This window comes from Schistocerca gregaria, chromosome X, assembly GCF_023897955.1.
Source record: "Schistocerca gregaria isolate iqSchGreg1 chromosome X, iqSchGreg1.2, whole genome shotgun sequence".
Taxonomy (NCBI): domain Eukaryota; kingdom Metazoa; phylum Arthropoda; class Insecta; order Orthoptera; family Acrididae; genus Schistocerca; species Schistocerca gregaria.
In genome coordinates, this window is record NC_064931.1 from 653159272 (window position 1) to 653186690 (window position 27419).

Below are 27419 nucleotides of genomic sequence, written 5' to 3' on the forward strand. Positions count from 1 at the left end.
CTTCCTGCTGCGGACGCCGGACTACTAGGTACGTAATTATTGGCTCTCTGTAATAAATTTAAATTTTCGTAGGTAATATAGGTTTCGTTATTAAATAAGTGTCTTTTTTAATAATGTAGCGAGGCAACAACTCGAATGAAGAAAAATTTTGAATATTTCGGTCACGTTTTGAAAGAAATTTGCGAAAATTTTTCGGTACAGGATCTTGCGCCTTGCATGGGGAAATATAGAGCGCAATAGTGACTACGCAAGTGTAAATCAAATTGTGATGATAAAATTTGCAAAATCTCTTGTATCTTGGGTCAAAATGCAGTAAATCTAACGTCAAAACTTTGATTTTGTGATTTTTTGTGTTAACGCAATCTGTGCAGTGGTAACTGATATTCGTTCCGAGTTAATCCAGAAATTTGAAGACGAATTCTACGGTAGCAAATTTATCCATCGCAGTTAATGGTTTTCAAATGTATTAGCAGAACTCGCAGAACTGTAAAAATTATACAAATCCATGCCGCACGTGACACCATCCGTATTGCGTGTTGAATGGTTTCGTGTGGAAAAAAAACGAAATATTATATTTGTATAAATGTTTCAAATGATGCAGCTTCGAAGTTTACGTATAAAATTCATGGTGTTTCATTGCCGTATATGAGGATACGCGCTTAAGCCTCATTACAAATTTAATTTTTTTAGCTTGCCATGCTTCCGCCATGTTGCCAGTTCCTTGAGCGTACGAAATACGTTTTCATTGGAATGATACAGTATGTTCGCTAACATTAAAACTTAATTCTGCGGTTGCTGCTAGAGTTTACCACTCTTACAGTGGTTTATAAAATAAAGGAATCGGATGTGGTAGATGTACGGAGTACGGCGGTTCAAGATGGCTACACAGCCTACCGTTGTTCGGCATCGAAAACGTCTAATGCCGGTGTAATACGATGACGTGCTGTGGCTAAACACATTAATTAAAACGAATCAAATTCCATTCTACGCCTTCAAACATTCTTTCTCCGTGTAATTGTATTCACTTTATTGGGGATTTGCCATGCAACAGTGCACTACCCAATGGTAGCTGGTGATCCTATCTTGCCAATTGTGTAACCAGTTCTCCTTTTAGTCTTTTAATAGCGCTTTTCATGTAGAAAACAAGCAATTCTCCCAGTTTTGATCAACTTCGCCGTAATTTAAGATATTTTGTCAAAACAAAGCGTTAAGTTACGGATATCACCGGAAATGAACACAGAAACGAAAAAAGGACACCTTAACAACAGGCGTAATGCACTCTACATGACCGATTAAATTGTACAGTTTCTGTCTCTAGACAACTGAACGAATATCTGAGTATAAGGTTCTAAACATTTTCTCCAGAAAATGCCAAATGTTTGCAGTTGTCAACATCTTTTAGCTCCTTCTTGAACAACGAAATAAGATTACCGGTATCGTTTTTTTCTCAAAAGCCTTATATGACTTCCATCTTACCTTACCTACCTATAAGTCAAGCGTTGCTACCCTATCTTGCTGTTGTTGCAATTCATATTTGGTCGTAAGATTTGTGACACAGCACCAGGTGCTTTCGTGTGTTATAGTAATCACAACATTTATATGGACATATCTTAAAAGCAGGATGTTGCCACTAGCTGATAAGCAAAGAAGACTATGAGGGTTAGAATGAGCTACACAAATAGGAAAATAAGGACATTAGGAAACAATATATATGCAATAGAAAGTGCTATGTTTACTTTAATTTCAGCAGTTAACATACAGTATCTCATTACTAACAACCTCTCCGAAAGTTCATTCGGTATTCTTTTGTTTCTTGGATTGATTAATACATAGCTAAGTTCAGCTAAATTTAACTCATTTTTCTTCAAGAAAAGTAGGTAATGTGAAATGAAGTTCAAATGTTTTATTATTGTTTATTTGTTTGTATTTGCATATGAATAACAATTTTTTAGTACAATATATTAGTATAAGCAGGCAGTTCCATTTTCCAGGCAGTCATTGGTCAGTGTGTGCTGCAAAAAATTCTTTTAATGCTCCAGGAATAGTGCAATACATGAGGGTATCTGAGGCACAATACGTGAGGCACAATTCTCCCTGTAGATTTTCATAAATAAGTAAACCTTAAATTGTATTTTGTTTAAGTTGCAGATTTTTTGAAATATTTTATTGTTTTTTCAGATTTATCGTCAGTTTCCTAGGACAAAATTGGAAATCCAAAATTCATGATTATTTTGTCCGGCAAACATCATATTTTGCTGTAAATGATAACAAAAGAAAGAACGAACCAATAGACTGGACATTTACTGTAAGTTGGCTGAAACATCTACATTTTCAATGTTGTTATTGCTTTTGTTTAATTTATACTAACAGTGAAGAATTAATGTATGTCACTGATTCCAGATTCACTGTTCATTAATACTTATTTTGAAATGTTATCTTCAGGATACTTTTTGGGTTTTAGACTAATGCTGTGAACTATGATGGTGTGAAATAAGGCAAAGTAGGCAGTTTGGACAGTATGAAAATTTGTTTTAACAGAAAGTGAACATAGACTATGACATAAATTATTTAGTGTTCCATTTGTTCTGTTTATGTGTGTATGCCATTTGAAGTTATTTTGAAATCAATTTTTATTTCCAAAGGAGATGTAAATTTGTTGGAGCTTACTATCACAGTGGTGTTGATTGCATCACCTTTTAAACAGAAATTTAGGATTTTTTTGTGTTCATCAATATCTTATTCCTTTCAAAGCACCCATTTTGTTGGGCTGTAGTTTTATTTACAGATCAGGGTGTTTCTTGTAATAAGAGTGATTGTATCCCAGAGTTCAGGTGTAGGTTATTTATGTGCAGGAGGAAGAGGATTGACCCAAGAATGACTCATTGAGGAACTCCCCTTATTTTATACATTTTTTAAAATTAATATTTCTGCATCTGAATTATATGTCCTAGTGTTTATCTTTAGTTCATGTTTTATTTGTATCTTCTATTTGTTAGTCATACATGATGGGAACCTTTTTAATGCAATGACTTTAATGCCATATACTTGGAGCTTCTCTAACACTGTGATGTAGTCCAGAACGTTGAAGGCTTTACTGATGTCTAAAAAACGGAAAGTGGCATATTTTTTTCTGTCCACTGTTTCTAGGCACTTTGTCTTTTTTTCCCTGAGGCCATACTGAGTGTCAGTGAGAATTTTGTTTTTATCCAAAAATTTCACTAACCCGTTACACATTTCTTTTTATATGATTCTACTAAAGCCTGATAAAAAGGCAATTGGTGTGTTTCTTCTGTATTTGATTTGTCACCTTTCTTATTATTAGGGACAACATTAGCAACTTTTAGACAGTCTGGAAATGTGTCAGTTGACTATAACTGCAAGAGGCAATCAAATGATTGTAATTTGTTGTTTATCATGTAATCTACAATACCCTGAATTCTTTATGACATTTTATTTAAAAAATCCTTCAACATAGATGTCTTCATCTGGAGCTGTTTTGAAAATATAGACTGAAGTGGGAAAAGAGTGTAGTTTTTTCATCACTGTCTATTAAATTGTTAATGATATCCCACCGTAACACCTGAAAAGATCTGTAATTTGTTGGAGATTAGAAACTGACTTGTTCTCGAGGTTCAGAGTGATATTTTCCCTTTTTGGTGACACTTTATTTGCTTCATTTCTTATTACTTTCCAAACTGCTTAGCTTTTATTTCATGACTCTATTCTGAACTTATCATTAGACATTTTTTGCTTTGACCTGGGGTATAACCCTTCCCTATATCTTAATGTAACTGTTCAAATGAGGAGGTATATTATAGTGTTTTTCTGTATTTGAGCGATTCTCTTTTTCTCATACTTGAGATTTTGATGCTTGTTGTTATCCATCTCTTTTCTTTTGTAGTTTTGCCTCTTATTAATTGTGTTTTGAAGGGAAACGTAGTTTAAAGAAATCACAGAAATTGCTAGTAGAGAACTGAATGTATCTTTATTGTGTGTATTGAACCTACTTCTGTTACAGTTCTTTATAGTCCTGAGTGGGCAGCATGTAGCTTGGTAGGGTCACGACTTGGGCTTCATGATCACTAAAACATTTTATGGCACAACTTGTGTTCACAAATATGTGATCCAGGGCAGCAGAAGTAGCTTTTGTGATTATTGTTGAGGCTTTATTGCATATTTTCGGTTGAAAGAATCAGCAAATTTAAGAAATACCTGCTGCCTTTTGCTGGTTTGAAGGAAATCCATGTTGAACTCTCCACACAGCACTATTTGTTTGTTATCTAGATGGAGTCTATTTAGTGCATATTTAGGAATGAGTGAAAATTTCCGCTTGGGGAGTGATAGATTCATGCTGCAATTATATTTGCATCACTGACTCCAATAAGTGTTGGCTCAAAGCCCCTTTCTGCATTTTGATGATGAAATTTATTGATAGTTTTATATTTCAACCCTTATTCAATTAAAATGACAGTACCTCCTTTTTTATAACTGTTTTCTAAAGAAATAATTTGCTAGTACATAGCCTAGTATAGAAAAGGAGCATTCTGGTCCATTTTTAGCCAGTGCTTTGTAATCAGTAGAACATTAGTAAAATGTAGTTTTGTATTTAACCAATGTAATTAACTAAATATTTTGATGGCAAATAGAAAGACTTTCTTGCTGCAGCTTATTTGACTACCAGTATTGAGTTCTACATTCACTTATAAATTTTGTATCAGCATTTTCATCATATCACTCTCCTCATTCCTTTTTGGTAACAGTCTGTTCGTATAAATTCATCTCTGTGAGTACTGAAGTCTTTTCTGCCTTGTTGGAGTCCCAGTCTTTTCTGCCACTGAGCTGTGCACCACTTCTTCATAACCCGTTGAGTCCCAACAATATGAAGAGAGATTTAATCATAAAATTTTTCACTAAAATTACCCTTTATTATCATAGTAAGCAACAAATACAGGAAGAACTTGGCAAAAAGAAAACAGTCAATTGTTTTAAGGAGATGGTTTCCCTTTGGAACCACTAGGACATACAGTTTTCAATCATCCATCATTTCGTGTAATATGTTTTTATTTTTTTAATTTATCTATTCATCCAGTAAATCTCTACAGATTGTCGGATGTCATTTGCATGACACACACACACACACACACACACACACACACACACACACACACACACACATGCACACAGGTTACATATAACTTCAACATTTATTTTAATAGTATAATAAATTAATTGGGTTAGGTCAGTGTTGTGTAACGTCCTGTCGACAATGATGTCATTAGAGACGGAGTGCAAGCTCGGGTTAGGGAAGGATGGGGAAGGAAATCGGTCTTCCCCTTTCAAAGGAACCATCCCGGCATTTGCCTGAAACGATTTAGGGAAATCACAGAAATCCTAAATCAGGATGGCTGGAGACGGGATTGAACTGCCGTCCTCCCAAATGCAAGTCCAGTGTGCTAACCACTGCACCATCTCGCTCGGTAATAAATTAATTATATTTGTTCTTGAAACTTCCTGGCAGATTAAAACTGTGTGCCCGACCGAGACTCGAACTCGGGACCTTTGCCTTTCGCGGGCAAGTGCTCTACCAACTGAGCTACCGAAGCACGACTCACGCCCGGTACTCACAGCTTTACTTCTGCCAGTGTCCATCTCCTACCTTCCAAACTTTACAGAAGCTCTTCTGCGAAACATGCAGAACTAGCACTCCTGAAAGAAAGGATACTGTGGAGACATGGCTTAGCCACAGCCTGGGGAATGTTTCCAGAATGAGATTATCACTCTGCAGCGGAGTGTGCGCTGATATGAAACTTCCTGGCAGATTAAAACTGTGTGCCCGACCGAGACTCGAACTCGGGACCTTTGCCTTTCGCGGGCAAGTGCTCTACCAACTGAGCTACCGAAGCACGACTCACGCCCGGTACTCACTGTGAAAGGCAAAGGTCCCGAGTTCGAGTCTCGGTCGGGCACACAGTTTTAATCTGCCAGGAAGTTTCATATCAGCGCACACTCCGCTGCAGAGTGATAATCTCATTCTGGAAACATTCCCCAGGCTGTGGCTAAGCCATGTCTCCACAGTATCCTTTCTTTCAGGAGTGCTAGTTCTGCATGTTTCGCAGAAGAGCTTCTGTAAAGTTTGGAAGGTAGGAGACGGACACTGGCAGAAGTAAAGCTGTGAGTACCGGGCGTGAGTCATGCTTCGGTAGCTCAGATGGTAGAGCACTTGCCCGCGAAAGGCAAAGGTCCCGAGTTCGAGTCTCAGTCGGGCACACAGTTTTAATCTGCCAGGAAGTTTCATATCAGCGCACACTCCGCTGCAGAGTGATAATCTCATTCTGGATATTTGTTCTTGCTTTAGCATCAGTAGCAATTTTTGCATATTCTTGCTTCATGTATGTTGTACTTCACACAGTTTAAGAATTCTATCACTGAATGATCGAATAAGAATGCCCTTAGGAATTTGTGAAACAGAGAAAATGAAGGAACAACTTTAACTTTATGTGGCAGCCTATTATTGTACATTTGTATTGCGCTATTTGTACTGGACATTTTATAGGCTGTTGTCCATACTGACTGAAGATGGAGTTTGTCTTTTTGCCTGGTATTATGTTCATGTACATCTCTTTGATGTTTTTCCTCACATATTTACAATTTTGTAGAATAAAAAGACAGGGAAGAGGGAGGATGGAAGACTTTTTAAAGAGGGGCGTACATGAGTCAGTCTGTTTTGCATGGTGCATTGCTCTTACAGCTCTTTCTTCAGTATGAAAGATAACTGAGCTAGCAGCTGTGCTATCCCAGATTATAATTCCATACTGTAGAATACTGTGGGTCTGGGCAAAGTATGCAAATCTAACAGTGTGGAAGCTTGCTTTGTGTGCAAGTAAGCATAGGCTGTAGCATACTTTCTTCAGTGTCCTGTATGCTTTTGTTATATGTCTCTGCCATTTAAAATAATTTTGAAGCCATATCCCATCAGGTCCAGTGGACTCTCCGCTGTTGAGTGATTTCAGTTGATTTTCTAATCCATGTACACTTATTTTGATGTCAGCCATTTTTTCGTTTGTGCGAGGATTTAGAGAAGGAACTGCAGTGCAGTCTTCCTCTGTGAAACAGCTTTGGAAAAAGGTGTTTAGTATTTCAGATTTACGCGTGTCATCCTCTGTTTGAATGCCATCATCATCCCAGAGTGTATGGATATGCTGTTTCGAGCCACTTACTGATTTAACGTAAGACCATAAGTTCCTAGGATTTTCTGTCAAGTCGGTACATAGAATTTTACTTCCGAATTCACTGAACGCTTCATCCGTAGCCCTCCTTATGCTAACTTTGACATCGTTTAGCTTTTGTTTGTCTGAGAGGTTTTGGCTGCGTTTAAACTTGGAGTGAAGCTCTCTTTGCTTTCACAGTAGTTTCCTAACTTTGTTGTTGAACCACGGTGGGTTTTTCCCATCCCTCACAGTTTTACTCGGCATGTACCTGTCTAAAACGCATTTTACGATTACCTTGAACTTTTTCCATAAACACGCAACATTGTCAGTGTCGGAACAGAAATTTTCATTTTGATCTGCTAGGTAGTCTGAAACCTGCCTTCTATTACCCTTGCTAAACAGATAAACCTTCCTCCCTTTTCTTATATTCCTATTTACTTCCATATTCAGGGATGCTGCAACGGCCTTATGATCAGTGATTCCCTGTTCTGTACTTACAGTCGAAAAGTTTGCGTCTGTTTGTTATCAGTAGGTCCAAGATGTTATCTCCATGAGTCGGTTCTCTGTTTAATTGCTTGAGGTAATTTTCGGATAGTGCACTCAGTATAATCTCACTCGATGCTCTGTCTCTACCACCCGTCCTAATTATCTGAGTGTTCCAGTCTATGTCTGGTAAATTGAAATCTCCACCTAAGACTATAACATGCTGAGAAAATTTATGTGAAATATATTCCAGATTTTCACTCAGTTGTTCTGCCATTAATGCTGCTGAGTCGAGAGGTTGGTAAAAGGAGCCAATTATTAACCTAGCTTGGTTGTTGCGTGTAAGCTCCAGCCATAATAATTCACAGGAACCATACACTTCTACTTCACTACAGGATAAACTACTACTAACAGCGACAAACATGCCACCATCGGTTGGATGCAATCTATCCTTTCTTAATACCGTCTGTGTCTTTGTAAAAATTTCGGCAGACTTTATCTCTGGCTTCAACCAGCTTTCCGTACCTATAACAATTTCAGCTTCGGTGCTTTCTATCAGTGCTTGAAGTTCTGGTACTTTACCAATGTAGCTTCAACAGTTTACAATTACAATACCGATTGCTGCTAGGTCCCCACAGGTCCTGACTTTGCCCCGCACCCTTTGAGGCTGTTGCCCCTTCTTTTCTTGCCCAAGGCCATCTAACCAAGTCCATGCCACACAACCCCTGCTACCTGTGTAGCCACCTGCTGTGTGTAGTGGCCTCCTGACGTATCCAGCGGAACACGAAACCCCACCACCCTGTGGAGCAAGTCGAGGAATCTGCAGCCCACATGGACGCAGAACCGCCTCAGCCTCTGATTCAGAACCTCCACTCGGCTCTGTACCAAAGGTCCGCAGTCAGTCCTGTTGACAATGCTGCAGATGGTGAGCTCTGCTTTCATCCTGCTAGTGAGACTCGCAGTCTTCACCGAATTAGGTAGCCGCCGGAAGCCAGAGAGGATTTCCTCCGATCCATAGCGACGCGCGTCATTGGTGCCGACATTAGCGACCACTTGCAGATGGGTGCACCCTGTACCCTTCACGGCATCCAGAAGGACCCTTTCCACATCTGGAATGACTCTCCCCGGTATGCACACGGAGTGCACATTGGTTTTCTTCCCCTCTCTTGCTGCCATATCCCTAAGGGGCCCCATTACGCTCCTGATGTTGGAGCTCCCAACTACCAGTAAGCCCACCCTTTGTGACCGCCTGGATCTTGCAGACTGAGGGGCAACCTCTGGAACAGATTGCTTTGCTTTTTCTTTCTGACTTATATAAACCTATCATTAGCCATTATTTTTTCCATACTTTTCTATACACCTAAATATATTTTGTGATATAACTGTTGGGGAGAGGGGATATGTTTTGGTTTTTCCTGTAACTGAGCAATTTTCTTTTCATGTTGCTTGAGACTTTTATGCCTCTTGTTATCCATGACTTTGCTCTTACATTTGTGTTCCTTACCACCCATCTTTTGAGGAGAAATACTGTTTCAAAACAATAGTTGAAAATGTAAGAGAACTTTTCAAACTTTTTGTACATGTCATACAACTGAGAAACTTCTTCCCACATTTCTCTCGATAACAAGTGATTGAATGTTTGTATGTTTCAGTGTTGAAACTTCTTCCAGTCTGAGAGGGTTACCACTTGAGCTTCATGATTTGTTTTTACACATTTTGCATTATAGAGTGTGTTAACAAATATTTGGTCCAACGTAGTGGCACAGTTTTTATAATTCTTGTTGGGGCTGTAATTGTTTTAAATTGGAAGTGTCTGTTAGACTGAGCAACAGTTCTTTTCTCCCTCTTGTTGCAAAAAAGTCAATGTTGAGATCCCCACACAGTACTACTGATTTCTTGCCTACATCTATCCTATTTAGTAATGTTTCAAGTTTATTGATAAATGCTTTAAAGTTCCAATTTGGAGAGTGATAGATACACACAACAACTGTCTTTGCACCACTGATTTCTACAACTGTTGCTTCAAAGTCTCTTTCTGTATTAAGATACTGAAATTTGAAATTTGAATTTCAACCAACTTTAAATTAAAATAGCAGTACCTCCCTTTTTGTGTTTTCTTCTACAGAAGTAACTTGCAAGTGTATAGCCTGTTATTGTAAATGAAGCAATCTGACCTGCCTTTAACCAGTTTCATTAGAAACATAGAACACTGACAAAATGTTGTTTAGTGTTTAGCAAAATCTCAATGTCTGAAACCTTGTTTGTGAGTGACTGGGCATTCTGGTGGTATATGGAGAGATACTTGTCACTGCAGTTTATTTGTCTACTGGATTTTAAATTAACATCCAAATTTCCTAAGGGAATTATTATAACATCACTTACCTCAGTTTTGTTGGAGGGATTTTGTCCATAAAAAATGATTGGTGCAGGTGCTTGCAGCCTTCTTTTGTCTCCTTGACTTCCAAATGCTATCTGCTACTGGGATGTTCATCCATGTGGCTGCCTCTCTAGTGATACTGTTGCAGGTTTCTTGCACCCCATCATTTCCGCAGATTTTCGTAGCTTGCTCAGGCTAATTGGCTGCTTCCATTTGATGGTTTTCAGTCTCATCTGGCACAGAGATAAATGGTCCTCTTCCAGCCTTGAGACATGTCATTTCTGTTACCACACACTTCTTATTTATAGAATTACACACAACACATTTTTGTCATTGAGAGGTATGGCTACTGAGATATCCTGCTTCATGCATGGGCAATGGATTTCAGGAATTGCGACTGTCTCATCACAAGTATGTTGTACAGTGTGGCATTTTGTAGACATTTTATTTGTTCTGGTATATTTTGGCACTTCAGAAGTAATTTATAGGCTAGAAAGTATGAGCAATAAGAAGAAAAAAATTGTGTCCGTTGCTGGCGGTCTGTACGCTATGTACGCATATATTTCTCGAAAGAAAAATCACACTATACCTATAAAATAATAGATATAACACAGTGGGTAATAACCGACAATAACGAACATCATAGAACCAACATTTTATTGGCGGTCACCTACAGGTGTTCCCCCCCACCCCCCCCCCCCCCACCCACCCACCCCCCCTCATTTGCACTATTGCTTCTTCTGCCATAGCTGCAAAGACAGATTGTCAACTCACGTCTTAACGTACCCTTCAGATCTCAAAATTTGACAGGGAAAAACATTAAAACTTGTGTGGAAATCAGGTCATTCCGGGAAACTTGTGGCTACCCTGGTGTTAGCACACATAAATCAGTTTAATGCTACATGTCTCCATCTTGCAATAACATCAGTGGTTTCACATGAAAGGCACTTGTACTTTAAAACAAAATGTGCAAAATTATGGTTTGAGCAGAAACCGCTGATGGTCAAAGGGATGTGAGGGAGACAATGGTTGTGGTGGTGAATGGATAAGATAGAGCTATTTTCTTTGTTGCTTTGTGTGTTATCTCAGATTTGCTGATAACATATTTACAATTTTTTTCCACCACAAGCAGTTTCCAGCCCATTGGAGTGTACTCCATGTGTGGTGTGGAATCTGTGTCCTGTACCACGTAGACCGATAACTTTTAAATCACCATACTGTATGCAAATTTTTAAGAAAAATATATTTACAACATTTATCTCTTTGTTTGCACAAGATCATGGAGGCAGATCAACCAGTGTGCAATGGTCATTAACAAGATATTTATATACATGAATTATATTAAACATTTTTTTCTAATTTATCAGTGGCTTTTGAAGTTTCATTTGCTTCTCCAAAGAAAACAGCAAAGTTATTGTGAGTTAAATTATTAGTTTCAGGTGAGCGGATGAGTTAAACTAATTCAGACAAGGGAGCACCAGGCTTACAAATCCTGTTGCTTTTCCAGCTATTGATTCATTGATCATTGTAGTAATCCCACAACCATGACTGTCAGCAATCACAACAAACATTCTGTTATTTTTTGTGCTTCGGAACATTGGGGTTGTAAATTGCTGTGAATTTCAGAACCAAACTTCATTAAGGAGGGGTTCATTGAATTTTCGTATGTACTCCTTTTTTGTTCCAATTTCAAAACTCAGTATGCTCAAAATCTGGATGGCTGGATGGGAATTTGAACTGCCATACTCATGAATGCAAGTCCTGTGTGTTAACCATGGCACCACCTTACTAGGTCAGCATGTTTCATCCTATCTTCTGTTTTCTCACCACTAGTTACCTGAATTTGTTCTCTTACCAGAGTCATTTTTGTGATTAGTACACCTACATAAATACTCTGCAAGTCACTATACAGTGCATGTAGGGGGGGGGGGGGGGGGTACCTTGTCCCATTACTAGTCGTTTCCTTCCGTTATTAGAGTAGATGCACCAAAACAGCTACTTATAATAACAAATCTTTATTTGTAACAGACTTGCTGCAGTTATCATTATTGACAAGTACCTGCAAATACAATTCTAGTGAGAATGTGTATAAATGTGAATGTACTTTATATTAAAGAGACTATATTGTACTCACATCTAGACTGATGTGATGTCCGTATTATATCATTAGTGAACTGTCTTATACCTGTCACTGTTTCAATAAGGTGGCAAATGACATAATATACTGAAAATAAAATGTTAATTATGATGTGGTAGTAATTTTACAGATAAATAAAGATTTGCTACTATGAGCAACTATTTTGGTGCATCTATTCTAATAATCATGTTGTTATCAGACATGCCCTAAAGAAGAAAAATTTCCTTCCCTATTCGTCTCAAAAATGGAGTAAGGGAAAACCACTGTCTATACGTCACTGTATGAGTCCTACTTTCTTCTATCTTGTCTTCACGGTGAAATATATATTGGTGACAGTAGAATAATTTTGCAGTCAGCTGCAAATGCTGATTCTCTAACTTTTCTCTACAGTATTTCACACAAAAAAATCATGTTCTCTCCAGGGGTCCCCATTTGAGTTCACAAAGCATCTCTGTAATTCGCATGCTTATTGGAACCAACCGATAACAAATCTAGCAGCATGCCCCTAAATTATGTTAATGTCTTCATTTAATCTGACCTTGTGGGGATCCCAAACACTTGGGAAATACTTAAGAATCGTCACACTATTATTCTGTATACAATCTCCTTTATGGAACAACTATGCCTCCCTAGAACTCTCTGAATAAAGCGAAGTAGACCATTCACTTTCCCCACTACCAACGCTATGTAATCATCCCACTGCATATCACTTTACAACATTACACCTAGTTATGTAATCGACATGAATGCCAAGTAGTACACCACTAATACTGTTTTCAAACAACACAGGATTATTTTTGCCACTCATCTGCATTAGCTTACACATATCTACATTTAGAGCAAACTGCCATTCATCACACGACAAAGAAATTCTGTCTCAGTTGTGTTGTACCATCTTGCAGTCACTCAATGAAGACACTACATCATCAGCAAACAGTAACATATCACTGCTCACACTACCCATCACATTATTTATGGACATAGAGAACAAGATCATTCCTATTACACTTCCATGGGATGTTCTGTATAATACTCCTGTGCCATCCAAGACAGTGTTATGGGTTCTATTATTTAAGAAGTCCTGAAGAAACTCACTTATCAGGGAACCTGTTCCATATACTCAGACCTTTGTTAACCATCTGCAGTGGGGCACTGTGTCAAATTCTTTCAGGAAATCTAGGAATATTGAATCTGCTTGTTGCCTATCACTCATGGTTCACAGGATATGTGAAAAAAGGGAAAGATGAGTTTCACACGAACAATGCTTTCTAAATCTGTGCTGATTTGTAAACAGAAATTTTACTGATTCAAGGCTAATTTATTTATTGAAACTTGAATATGCTCAAGGATTCTGCAGCAAACTAATGTTCAATATATTTACCTGTAATTTTGTGTGTGTGTTCTTTTACCCTTCTTATTTAAAAGAGTAAACTGCACTTTTTTTCCAGTCACTTGATAACTAAGGGTTCAGTGCTGAAAATTACTCTCTGTAAAATTCAATTAGGATTCCATTAAGACCTGGCAACTTATTTGTTTTCAACTCTTTCAGTTGCTTCCCGACACAAGGGATGCATATTTCTATGTCCTCCATATGGGAATCTTTATGACAGTCTAATGATGGTATGTCTGTATGATCCCGTGTGAACAAGTTTTTGAATGTAAAATTAAAACATCAGATTTCCTTTGCTGCCACAGCAGATTGGTTGGCAAGTGACTAGATAGAAGTGTTCAGCTCACTTAGCAATTTCTCATAGGATCATAATTTTGTCAGGCTCTTGGTAAGGTCTTTCACAAGGGTATGAGAGTGGAAGTTGTTGCATGTTTTAACATTGAGTAGTTGTACAGTTTATTGTGTCTGATGAATTTACATCGCAACTTTTATGGCAAATAGCATGCACTTTGGACTGTTGTAGCTTTATGTATTTTTCTTTCCACATTTGTATATTTTTAGTTAATTCAATAATCCTGTCTTTGCTGTCTATGTCAAGTTATAGGCTTAATTTTGGTTCATATTATTTCAAATGCAGCCACATTTTTTCTTGGAGTCTGTTGTTGCACAGTGAATGTGGTACATTGTTTTTCATTTCACACATGTGATGCCTTGATAATTGTTTCATTTTTTGTGTCTTTCTCCATGCAGTCTACTTTTCTGCAGATGGTGAAGAGGCTCATACTTTTACACACGTTCCTCTCTTTTCTGATTCTGTCTTATATTTTTCATTCAATTTGTTGATGATAAAAGACAAAATTCAGTTTTCATCATCATACACATTCCTAATTTTACAAAACTGGCACATTTCAAAACTATTGCTAGTAATATTTCGAGAACTAAGAACTTCACTGTTCACATTCAGATTAAACCACATTGTGATTGTGTCTCATGTATTATACACTTGTTATTGTTTTTGATCATTTTCTGTACTGAGACACAGGTTTTCATCAAGTAACTCCACAGACAATAGTGATAGTTCACATTTATAGTCACTGTTTTATATTTTTAGTGTTTTCATTATCTTTTAATGTAGCATTTGATGAAGTTCCAGTGTGCCAGTACGTCCGAATTTTCTTTCACTGAAGGATCAATTTATCTGCAGTGAAAATGGAAAACACTCTTTCATACCATTCAGATAATCCCATTCTTAACTGTTTTGTTGTACTTTCACCATTTTTATCAATTAGAAGCAATTTGTTACAGTAATCCATCTGCAGCTGCAATTAAAGCCCTTACAGTGAATACTGATCTGTGTACCTTGAAAGGGACCTAGCCAGTTTCCTTATTCATCTTTTTCCTGACTGAGCTTGTGCTCCATCTATAATGACCTTGTCAGAGAAACATAATTTTTCTTCTTTCCTCCCTTTATGTGCGAATTTTGGGAACTCATATTCTTCCTTAAGCACACTCATGGTTCCTACAACTTCAGTGTCTTGTTCACAGTACTGAATATACTGCTTCTTTCTTGGCCTAGTCACTCACCAGACACACAATTCCATGAATACATACAAGATACATATCACTTAACAACTGGCTCATATCAGTTATTCAGCTTTCAGTACCAATAAACAGGAAATTCAGATCAGAATATACTGGTATGAAAATACATTTTTGATTATGCACACTGGCTTTAACCCTTTAACTGCTCTGGAAATGTTAATGTGCACACTTTGTACCTGCCCCTGTGTGCTCTGAACGTGTTGACGCGCACCACCAGTCCTCCTACCTGGTACTCTGAACGTGTCTACACGTACTGGTGGTGCGCATCAACACGTTCAGGGCACACAGGGAGAGGTACAAAGGTGCACGTGTTAACACATCCACAGCAGTTAAAGGATTAAAGAGTTTCTATTCTAGATTCATACAGCTTCACAAAATACTTATTTTATGCCAGTAATGGGGCTGTATTGACCTGGAGCTTCAATAATTTGTGCCACTTTGTCATTTGTATAATAAATTATATTACAGTTCATTCACAGTGTAACAGGGTCCTCCATAGATCATGAATATGATAACAAACAAAAGTCTCAAACTCCAAATTTAAAAAGAAAACTTTTTTTTTAGATAAGTTACTCAAGCAGCTTTTTCCTTAATTAAAACCTGTGTTTATTCTCATAACCATAAAAAGTTATAAGAATAATGAAAACATAATTAATGAGATGACGATCCAATTCAGCTTTTCATACTGATGTGGCTTATTGTAGGTCATAGAGACAGAATTTCTTAATTGACTGATGAAAGTTTGTGTCTTATCAGATGTTATTAGTTTTTTGAGTGATATTTTTGTTAGTATCTTCCAGCAATCATCTGTATTAGTCAATGTAATAACTTCAAGTTGAACAAATATATTTAAAGAAAGACGCAATACATGAAAGTCACAGATCAAGTAAACAGAGTAAGACGTGTGTACACTTTAACAGTCAAATCATAACTGAGTCTAAGTCTAGCGGCCGCTGGCTAACTGACTGCTTAGGTGATGGTGCTGCTGCTGCTGCATGGCTGGCAGACAGCACCACGTGTAGAGGACGCATGTAACTGCGCGGCGGTACTTTGAAAGATCGGTGAGTCACAACAGTCAACCACTTACAGACCTTAGAATTTAATATTTGCTTACAGCAAGAAAGTGCATATGGTCACAGATGTCAACACTCACAAATGTTAATACTGAGTATCAAAGCTATTGAAAGGGTGATGTTCTGTTATGAAGGGTGTGTGTCTTGAAACCAAATAGTGTTTGTACTAAATACAAAGAGCATCTGAAAAGTTTGGCGAGCAGTCAAAGGAAATGAAGGAAACAAGAGTTGCAAAGAACATACCTTTACTGACATTAGCGACAATACACTTCTGACATCAGTCATAAAACTGTCAGCAAATGCTTCTTCTGAAACTGCTAGAAGCACTGTGGCCATGTGTTGTTGGATATCCACAACAACTGCATGCTCAACTTTATCTCTCACTGCAAAGTAACTGTTCTTCAACACACTCCTCATTCTGTGCATTTGGCACTGGCAGACTTCTTTTTGTTAACCCACCTTAAATTGGCTGTGGATTCTTGTGCTTCACAGATGTTGTGTGTGACCTTAGTGCTTCGAGTGATTTCTCAAGAAGCATTTGCAACAGTTTCCAAGAGCTTTTTAACTGATGTCACAAGTGTGTTGTAGCTAATGGTGATTACTTTGAAGGACATTAAATGTATTTTGTTTGTAATTCTTCTTTCCTTTATTGTCTGAGACCATTCTACAGACTTTTCATATCCACCTTGCATAATAATAAACACTTGGTTGTTGGATGCTGCAACATTGTGATCTATTTTTTGGGAACAAATTACTGAGAGAGTCATGTGCAGGAACTCACTTCATCTAATTAACTGCTTAACATAAAGTCCTGAGTTACCTCATTTTTATAAGAGAAACTTTAAATTTTGGTTATACTGGGGCAACTTAAGAACATGAAAAATAAAAGCTCCCTTGTATCTGTTTAAGTGCTGATAGATAAGTGATCAACCACTAGAAAGCATTAAGTCCCACATTTGTAGCCTGGCTGTTGTCTTTTGATTGAGGTGGTTGCCACTATGTATCATCTTTCATGTGTGTGTCTTTGGATATTTTGTAGTGCAATGCTCACTTTCAGCATCTGCCCTATATTGCTGTTTAGGCAGTGTTTCTGGAAGTGGATAATTATAGTGATCCTGAGTCTAACATTGAATTTAGTTAGTCAGAAATTAACATCTGTGGTCGCGCTGTTCCATACTGTAGCGCCTAGAACTGCTCGGCCACTCCGCCCAGCAATTTAGGGTCAACTGCCAATTTTTGCACCATTCATATATCTTTTCTAATTCATTTTGCAATTTGTTTTGATCTTCTAATGACTTTCTTAGTTGATAAATGACATCAATTTCAAACAACCTAAGACAGCTGCTCAGGTTGTCTCCCAAATCGTTTACATAGATAACGAACAGCAAATGACCTATAACAGTACCTTGTGTAGTACAAAGTCAAAAGTCTTCCAGAAATTCAGAAATACAGAATTGATCTGAAATCGCTCGTCAATAGCACTCAACACTTCATGTGAATAAAGAGCTAGTTGTGTTTCACAGGAATGATGTTTTCTAAACCCATGTTGGCTGTGTGTCAATAGACAGTTTTCTTCAAGGTAATTCATAATGTTTGAACACAATATATGTTCCAAAATCCTGTTGCATATTGATGTTAACAATATGGGCGTGTAATTTAGTGGATTACTCCTACTACCTTTCTTGAATATTGGTGTGACCTGTGCAACTTTCCAGTCTTTGGGTACGGATCTTTCATCGAGCGAACAGTTGCTTATGATTGTTAATTATGGAGCTAATGCATCAGCATACTCTGCAAGGAATCTAATTGGTATACAGTGTGGACCAGAAGACTTGCTTTTATTAAGTGACTTAAGTTGCTTCACTACTCCGAGGATATTTACTTCTACGTTACCCACATTGACAGCTGTTCTTGATTTGCATTCTGGAATATTTACTTCATCTTCTTTTGTGAAGGTATTTTGGAAGGCTGTGTTTAGTAATTCTGCTTTGGCAGCACTGTCTTTGATAGTATCTCCATTGCTATCACACAGAGAAGGCATTCCAGAATGAGATTTTCACTCTGCAGCAGAGTGTGTGCTGATACTAAACTTCCTGGAACATTAAAACTGTGTGCCAGACCTAGACTCGAACCAGGACCACTGCTTTTCATGGCCAAGTGCTCTTGTTTAAATTTGGCATGTTTGTTTCGTTGTTTCTGCAACAGTGTTCTAACCCGTTTTGTGTATTAAGGACGATTAGCTCCATTGTTTGTTAATTTATTTAGTATAAATCTTTCAATTGCCACTGATACTATTTCTTTGAATTAAAGCCACATCTGGTCTACACTTATATTATTAATTTGGAATGAGTGGAGATTGTCTCTCAGGAAGGTGTCAAGTGAAATTTTACCTGCTTTTTTGAATAGGTATATTTTTTGCTTATTTTTGGAGGATTTGGGGATTACAGTATTCAATCTCGCTATGACAACGCTCTGTTCACTAATCCCTGAAGCGGTTTTGATGCTCGTTATTAGCTCAGGATTATTTGCTGCTAAGTTGTCAAGTGTGTTTTTACAACCGTTTACTATTAGTGTGGGCTCATGAACTAACTGCTCGAAATAATTTTCAGAGAATGCATTTAGCACAATTTCCTATGATAATCTATGCGTACCCCCAGAATTAAATACGTATTTTCGCCAACATATCGAGGGTAAAGTAAAGTCACCACCAACTATTATTGCATGAGTCGGGTATGTGTTTGAAACCAAATTCAAGTTTTCTTTGAACCTTTCAGCAACTGTATCATCCGAATTGGGAGATCAGTATAAGGATCCTATTATTATTTTATTCCAGTTGCCAACAGTGACCTCTGTCCACACTAACTCACAGGAAGTATCGACTTCAATTTCATGACAATTTAAACTACTTCTAACAGCAACAAACATGACACCGCCAACCATGTTTAGCCTATCCTTTTGGAACACTGTTAGGTTCTTTGGAAAAATTTTGGTTGAGCTTATATCCGGCTTTTGCCAGCTTTCAGTGCCTATAATGATTTGAGCATCAGTGCTTTCTATTAGTGCTTGGTGCTCTAGTACTTTCCCAACACAGCTACGACAATTTACAACTGTTATACCAATGGTTCCTGTATCTACGTTATTCCTGTGTTTCGCCTACACACTTTGTGACTAAAGCCCTTCTTGTGTTTCCCGAAACCCTCTAACCTAAAAAACTGCCCAGTCCACACCACACAGCCCCTGTTACCCATGTAGCCACCTCCTATGTATAGTGGACACCTGACATATTCAGTGGAAACCGAAACCCAACCACCCTTTGGCGCAAGTCGAGGAATCTGCAGCCTACAAGGTCACAGAACCGTCTGAGCCTCTGATTCAGACCTTCCACTCAGCTCTGTACCAGAGGTCTGCAATTGGTTCTGTAGACTATGCTCCAAAGGGTAATTTCTGCTTTCATCTTTCAAGCAAGACCGAACATGATACCAGGAAAAAAAGACAAACTTCATGTCCAGTCAATAGGGACAACAGCCTTTAAGCCGGCTGGAGTGGCCAAGCGGTTCTAGGCGCTAGAGTCTGGAACCGCGCAACCGCTACCGTCACAGGTTCGAATCCTGCCTTGGGCATGGATGTGTGTGATGTCCTTAGGTTGGTTAGGTTTAAGTAGTTCTAAGCTCTAGGGGACTGATGACCTCAGAAGTTAAATCCCATAGTGCTCAGATACATTTTTGAACAGCCTTTAAAAACCCCACTACAAATAGTGTTATACAAATGTACAATGGTGTGCCACATAACATAAAAGTTATTTCTTCATTTTAAATGCTTTATAAATTCCTAAAGGCATTATTATTGTAGCATTATTATTTCTAGCAGTTAGTTCATGAGCCCACATGAATAGTAAACGGTTGTGTAAACACACTTGACCTCTTAGCAACAAATAATCCTGAGTTAACAACAAGCATCAAAACCGATGCAGGGATTAGTGAACACAGGGTTGTCGTAGCGAGATTGAATATTGTAATCCCCAAATCCTCCAAAAATAAGCAAAAAATATACCTATTCAAAAAAGCAGGAAAAAATTCACTTGACGCCTTCCTGAGAGACAATCTCCACTCATTCCAAATTAATAATATAAGTCTAGACCAGATGTAGCTTGAATTCAAAGAAATAGTATCAGCGGAAATTGGAAGATTTATAATAAATAAATTAACAAACAATGGAGCTGATCGTCCTTGGTACAAAAAATGGGCTATAACACTGTAGACGCGAAATCCTCAAGATTGGCAATCTTTTACAGAAGCTCAAAATTTAGCACAGAGTTCAATGCGAGATGCTTATAACAGTTCCACAATGAAACTTTGCCTCAAAACTTGACAGAAAATACAAAGATTTTCTGGTCGTATGTGAAGTATGTTAGCGGCAAGAAACAATCAGTGCCTTCTCTAAAGAGATTAACACTTGAGCATCTGTAGTTCCATTCTTTGCTTTGCATGTGTTGTGCAGCATGTGGTGTGTCTTAAGAAGTTTTCTTGATATTGATATTTTTTGTGTACTACAGAATTTTCCTTGTTGTGGTAGGAAGGCTTGGATGCTTTTCTACAGCTTGATCAGATATGTTCTTGACCTTCAGCCACAGTTCTTTCTCATGTTCATTTCATGAATTAAATGACTCTATTTCTCTTTTAACAAATATGATGATATCTTTCTTATCCATGTTATTGAACATTTAGACTTACTTTTTCCATCTTTCCCACGTTTTCTCATTTACTGAACATGTAGACTTTACTGCTTACAATTGACAGAATGGAGTTGCTAGGGAGGTCAGTTTGCTCTGGCATCACTTACCTCACATTTAATATTATACATAGTTCTTTGTGGAAATTATTTTCAGCATTTAGCAATTTCAGTTGATCATGACTTATTTTTGTATATTATTACATTTTGTCAGTGATATATTGTCTCTCATGCTGTTGTTGTAAATCTAACACAACACTTGTTTCTGATAACTTTTTTCTGCCTAGTGAACACCATCAATCTGATCCTAGTGAAAGCTATAGGTCTCTTATATTGTATCTACTGTAACTGACCAATTACAAAGATTAAAGTCATTTACTTCACTGTAATAACAAACATTGGGTTACAGTACAAATTGAAAATGATGATGCCTGACAAAAATTCTGTCTTCCAGAGAATAGGTATTTCTATTATTTTGATGTCAATTAGTATACACATTTTTGGGTCAAAGGAGAGTTAAAATACATTATCATTTATGTATGACATCTTTGCTTATAAGATTATTCACATAATGTGGGAGATATTTAGGTAATATAAAGAGTATTTAATGAGTACTATCTTTTCCTTTCTTTTGACTTTTTTTATTGACAGTTGATCTTTTTTATCTTCTCAAAAAAATTTCTGAAAGACATAATAGCTCCATTTTGAGCTTTTATGATGGACTGAATCAGTCACACTGATGTTTGATTCCTGGTACTTCCAAGGAGAATTTCTTATTGGGAAGTGCAGTCAGCCAACAAAGTACTCATTTTAAATAAAATTGGCAGCTCTAGTTGCAATAGTTAGCCTGTCAAAGGCCATTGCTGATAACAATGGCAGACAAAATTGCAGTGGTGTAGCAAGTGTACAGTCATGGAACATTGCCTATGTGAATTATATGGAGGGGAGTACAACTATACTAATGGTCCGAGATATCCATCTAACTTCTGGGCTGTCATTGAGGAAACCATCAAGATTGAAGTAAGAGAATTCTTGATCAGTTGTGTTAATGGTTACATCCTTAGTAAGGCTGGGGGACCTGGAATTAGTCTAACTAAGAAGAGGAAAGAGATACCCGATAATGAACAGATTTTAGGAGCAGCCGGAGGAGCAGCAGAGGTGTCACCAGCAAGTGTTCCTGGGCATGTGCCAAGGAGGGAGCAACATTATGGCAGGAAGAGTAGGGGAGAAGATGCTGGATACAGATAGCAGACAGAGTGGCAGTGTAGATGGTGAGGGGTATGAGAGAAAAGTGCCGCACTGACCCTTAAGCAGCCAGTTCATCAGCAAACCTGATGATGGCAGTGTGCTTACTAGCCAAAATGATGTGCCTGTTACAGACTTACATCCAACTGTTTGCTTGTAAATTATTTTGTCTTGAAATATGACAGGATAGGGTGAAGAATCTTTTTATCTTTGTTGAAAAAGGGAAATAAAGCATAATTAAAAACTCGGCTGGCTATTTGAAAGCACACTGTTAATCAGTAATGTCAAGAATAGGTTGAAGGATTGCAATCAAATTTAATAAAGTATTAAAAATATAACATACTCATTTTAAATGTTTCTTGTATTTATTTTATTTTATTCTAATGTGGAAGGAGAGTGGCCATGGTAATGGTGTTTTGGAAAGGTGGGGTAGGGGTGGAAAAGGGGAAGCGGCACAAATGGAGGAGTGGGAGGTAGTATCATGTTAGGCACTTGCCCTAGGGCTCCTTGACTGTTGTCATATTATTGCATGTGGAAAGACTGCTTCTCTGACAAAAGTTCTTGGTTGAGACTTCCATTGTCAGAAAGGATGCAAGCCTTCGGTACCAAGGTTTTAAGCATCCCATTCCTTGGCACCGGGTGGTGGCAGCCATCTCAAATAAGATTTTTGGAAGGTTTTCCTTAGTTGTAAGCTAAATGTTAGAACTGATAATCTCTTTCCACTAATTCCCAATTGGGACCCCTCACTGCCCCACTATCAGCTCATCTGGTAATTGGCTGAACAGAACAGCAACTGTATAATGGGTAGGATCTCAAACAAGTTGTGTCTTGAAACTTCCTGGCCGATCAAAACTGTGTGCCGGACCGAGACTCGAACTCGGGACCTTTGCCTTTTGCAGGCACGTGCTCTACCAACTGAGCTACCCAAGCGCAACTCACGCCCCATCCTCACAGCTTTACTTCTGCCAGTTGTGTCTTATTCCAGTACACAGTACACATGGTGGACCAATATGTCATCCACTTTTTTTTTTTTTTTTTTTTTTTTTTTTTTTTTTTTTTTTTTTTTTTTTTTTTACCCGGATGTCCAGAAAGTAGAGCACTTCATCCATTTTGATTTCCATGGTAAAATTGATGTTCTGGTGTATGAAATTGAGATTTATGAAGAAGTCATTAGTTTGTCTCTTTCATGTGACCATATGATGAATGTATAATCTACATACTGGAACAAAACAGATATATGTCCATTGGGCTGATTCTAGCCATTCATACTCAAAATGTTCCATATACATGTTGGTAACAGATGAAAGTGGATTCTCCATGGATACTCCTTCCATATGTATGTAGTGGCTATCATAAAACAAGACATCAAGACATGCCTACATGGGTTGGTCATCTATAGGTCAAAAATCTGGCTAATAAGTTCTACAGTTTCTTGTAAAGGTGCTCTGGTAATAAGAGAGCCAACATAAAGCTCAAAAGAATGTTGGTGTCCTTTAACTGAAAACTGTTAACACGTTTAACAAAATACACAGAGTTGCAGATGTGATGTGATCACTTCCAACATAATGGCTAAGTATATCCATCAGATATTTAGTGAGTGAGTACATCGGGGTGATACTGTTGCTAACAAGGGGTTATAAAGTTACGCCAAGTTTATGAAGCTTCATCTGTCCATGAAGTCTTGGTGGAACTGGTACTCTTTGTTGTAGCTTCTTAACAAACTCATCGAGGAACCCAGATTCTTTGGGGAGCAGCAAATTCTTCCTCTCCACTCTCTTGGTGAGATCAGTGTTGATCTTCCAGTATCTACTGCCTTCTAACAGGCTCTGCATTTTCTCATTGTAATCCTGATGAGATAAGCCCACAGTTGAATTGCATTCATTGGCTCATAAGATCATAATATCTGGCTCTTCTCTCAGTTGCCATATGGCTGCTCTCTCCCTGATAGATGCATTTGGTTTCATTGGTCTTTTTTTTCATGAGAGCACAACAAGTTTTACAAAGTACTTCTTCTGCTGCTTCAGGTGGAAGTTGTGCAGCTGCCTGTGTCTATGATGATGAAGATTTAGGAGTCAGTGTAAAATTGAGTTCTTTCTTAAGAACTGAAAGCAAATCCACATCAGATTACTTAAGCATGCAATTGATGATAGTCTTACAGGAAGCATCAGAAGCTTGTCTTTCTGATTTACCCTCAAATTTTGATGCATGATATCTGGTGGCCTTCCTTTGTGCAGCGTCTACTGAGGCTCAGTTGATGCCATCAGTCAACTCCCATGTCCAGGAACTGAACAGGTTGGCCAGCTATAGATATAATGTGAATAGTGCTTCTGATATGTTAGTCAAGTCCAGACACTGGTGGGTACAGGGTACACTCTCCCATGCCGTGGCTAGACTGGCATGTTTCGTGATTCTTCTGGCTGCCACTGAGTCTGTGTGATGTGTTACTTTGCAGAAATTTGGTACCACATATTCTCAATAGTGTCTCAAAAGAAATGTAAGGGCATGGCTTGATGGTGTCACATGAGCTACAGTGAATCCCACTCAAAATAAGGCCACTGGATGTCAACATAAAATTTTAGTGTATATCAGAGAGACAACTCCCTGAAGCTCCCTACAAAGCTATCACTAAGTACCTGGATGTGGACACAGTTTCATTTCTTAGGAAAGGACACAGTTTTACACCCTTACTCCTGAATCTGCACTTTTACGGACATCATCAGTGCAGTGGAACAGGTAGCTAGACAACTTCCACCTGAAGCAGTGGGGGAAGTACTTTGTCAAACCTCTTATGTTCTCTTGTGAACTAAACCTGTGAAACCAAATATCTCAAACAGGGAGAGGGCAGCCATACAGCTACTAAGAGAACATCTAGATATTGTGGTTTTACCAGCCAATAAAGGCAATGCAACTATGGTCGTATCTCAACAAAATTACTCGAAGAAAATGTGCCGCCTGCTAGAAGGTAGTGCATACTGAAATATTGACACTGATCTTATCTTGAGGGTGGAGGGGAAGACTGTGGCACTTGTCAAAGAATTTGGCTTGCCAGACAAGGTAGTTACAGAGGGCACCAACTGCACCAGGCCTTTATTGACTGCCGAAGGTTCACAAAAGTGAGACGCCTTTACACACAGTTGTTAGCAACATTGGCACCCCAGTGTACTCACTCATTAAATATCTGAAGGATATGCTTAGCCCTTATGTTGGAGATTGTTCACATCGCTTTGTTGTCATGCAATTCCTGGTGCATAGAAATATGGTTCATGTGCAATCAATTTTGATGTAGCATTTTCAACACCGACATTTTTGAGATTTCCGATTCTCACAGCAATTTGTCTGCTACTGATGTGCAGATTAGCAGCGACAGCAGCTAAATCTTGGGCTACATCATTTGTTGCAGGTCGTGGTTGACATTTCACATGTGGCTGAACACTTCCTATTTTCGTAAATAACATAACTATCCAGTGAACGGTCCGGACACTTGGATGATGTCGTCCAGGATACCGAGCCGCGTACATAGCACACGTCCGTTTGGCATTTTGATCACAATGGCCATACATCAACACGATATCGACCTTTTCCGCAATTGGTAAACGGTCCATTTTAACATGGGTAGTGTACCACGAAGCAAATACCGTCCGCACTGGTAGAATGTTACGTGATACCACATACTTATACGTTTGTGACTATTACAGCGCCATGCATCACAAAGCTAAAAATTGGTCCAACTAAAAAATTTATATTTCTTTATGTACTACACGAATATGTAATAAAAATGGGTGTTACTATTTAAAAATACACAGTTGATATCCGTTTGACCTATGGCAGTGCCATCTAGCAGGCCAACCATAGTGCCACCTGGTTTCCCCATTCAAGCTAGACGAGTTTCGTTCTTTGTAGTTTTTTTTTTCACTTGAGATATTTGGCCCAGTCACTATCAATTGAGCACCCTGTATATGTTACACAGTAGATACTGTTGAAAGTCATTGCTGAGATCACCAGCAACACACCAGATTTCAGCAGCCCAATAAGTCACCAGTCATCGAACATTACATATTAGAATTGTATGGTATGGATTACAAACATACTAAGGTTCTGGTGGAGACATCTAACTTCTGGGACTGTGTCATTAAAGAATCTACTGAGATTCGAGTAAAAGAATTGATGATCAGCTATGATAGTGGCTACATCCTTAGTAAGGTCTGGGGATCTGCAGTTAGTTTGATTAAGAAGAGCCTGGAGATATCCCAAAATGAACTGGCTTGAGAGCATGCAGAGGAATAATAGATGTGTTGCCAGCATGCATACCTGGTTGCACTGAGGATAGAGCAATTTGTTGGCAGGAGGAGTTGGGGAGGAAATGATAGGCACAGATGGCAAACAGAAGCTGAGCAGAGGGAGAGGGGATTTTGTCAATGCAAAAACATTTCTTTGTAATTTTAAAGACAATGTAGCTTTCTCAAAGGCAAGAGTTTACTGTATGCCATGAAAATGTGCAATATCTTACATGGGACACACTATTAACACAGTCAAGGAGAGATGCAAGGACCATCAGTGACGCATGCAACTAAAGCAACCAAGCAAATCAGCTGTCACCAAGAACTGAATTGAATATGATCATGAAATGAAACATGATAACATCAGTATTATGGCTTAAAAACCAAGGGCTTTTATTATATTGCAAACAATAAGTCTTTTGTATAGTGTAATTAAGAATTCTATTAAAATAAAGATGTCAAAAAACTGAATAAATCAGGATGCAGGTATCAATTTAAACAAAGTTTCAGGTACAGAATTCAAGTTACTAACATTATGTTAGCCCTCTAGTCAAGCAGAGCTAGAAAAAAATGTGTGTTTCATTGAATGACATTGTGGCTTCTTCAACATGGATACTCTGCAAATCACATTTAAGTGCCTGGCAGAGTTTTCATCAAACCACCTTCACAATTCTCTATTATTCCAATCTCGTATAGCATGTGGAAAGAATGAACACCTATATCTTTCCGTATGAGCTCTGATTTCCCTTATTTTACTGTGGTGATGGTTTCTCCCTATGTGGGTCAGTATCAACAAAATATTTTTGCATTCTGAGGAGAAAGTTGGTGATTGGAATTTCATGAGAAGATTCCGTCACAATGAAAAACGCCTTTCTTTTAATGATGTCCACCCCAAATCC

General features: G+C 38.2%; 1 protein-coding gene across 3 annotated transcripts in view; it reads left to right on the forward strand.

The window, feature by feature from the left end:
- The window catches only part of LOC126297568 (CLIP-associating protein 1-A), a 322153-nt gene continuing 294734 nt past the window's right edge, over positions 1-27419 (forward strand). For all 3 annotated transcript variants that reach the window (XM_049988512.1, XM_049988519.1, XM_049988524.1), the window contains exons 1-2: positions 1-28; positions 2179-2305. The gene's annotated coding sequence lies outside the window, so the exon portion shown is untranslated. The remainder of the gene's footprint in view (positions 29-2178; positions 2306-27419) is intronic.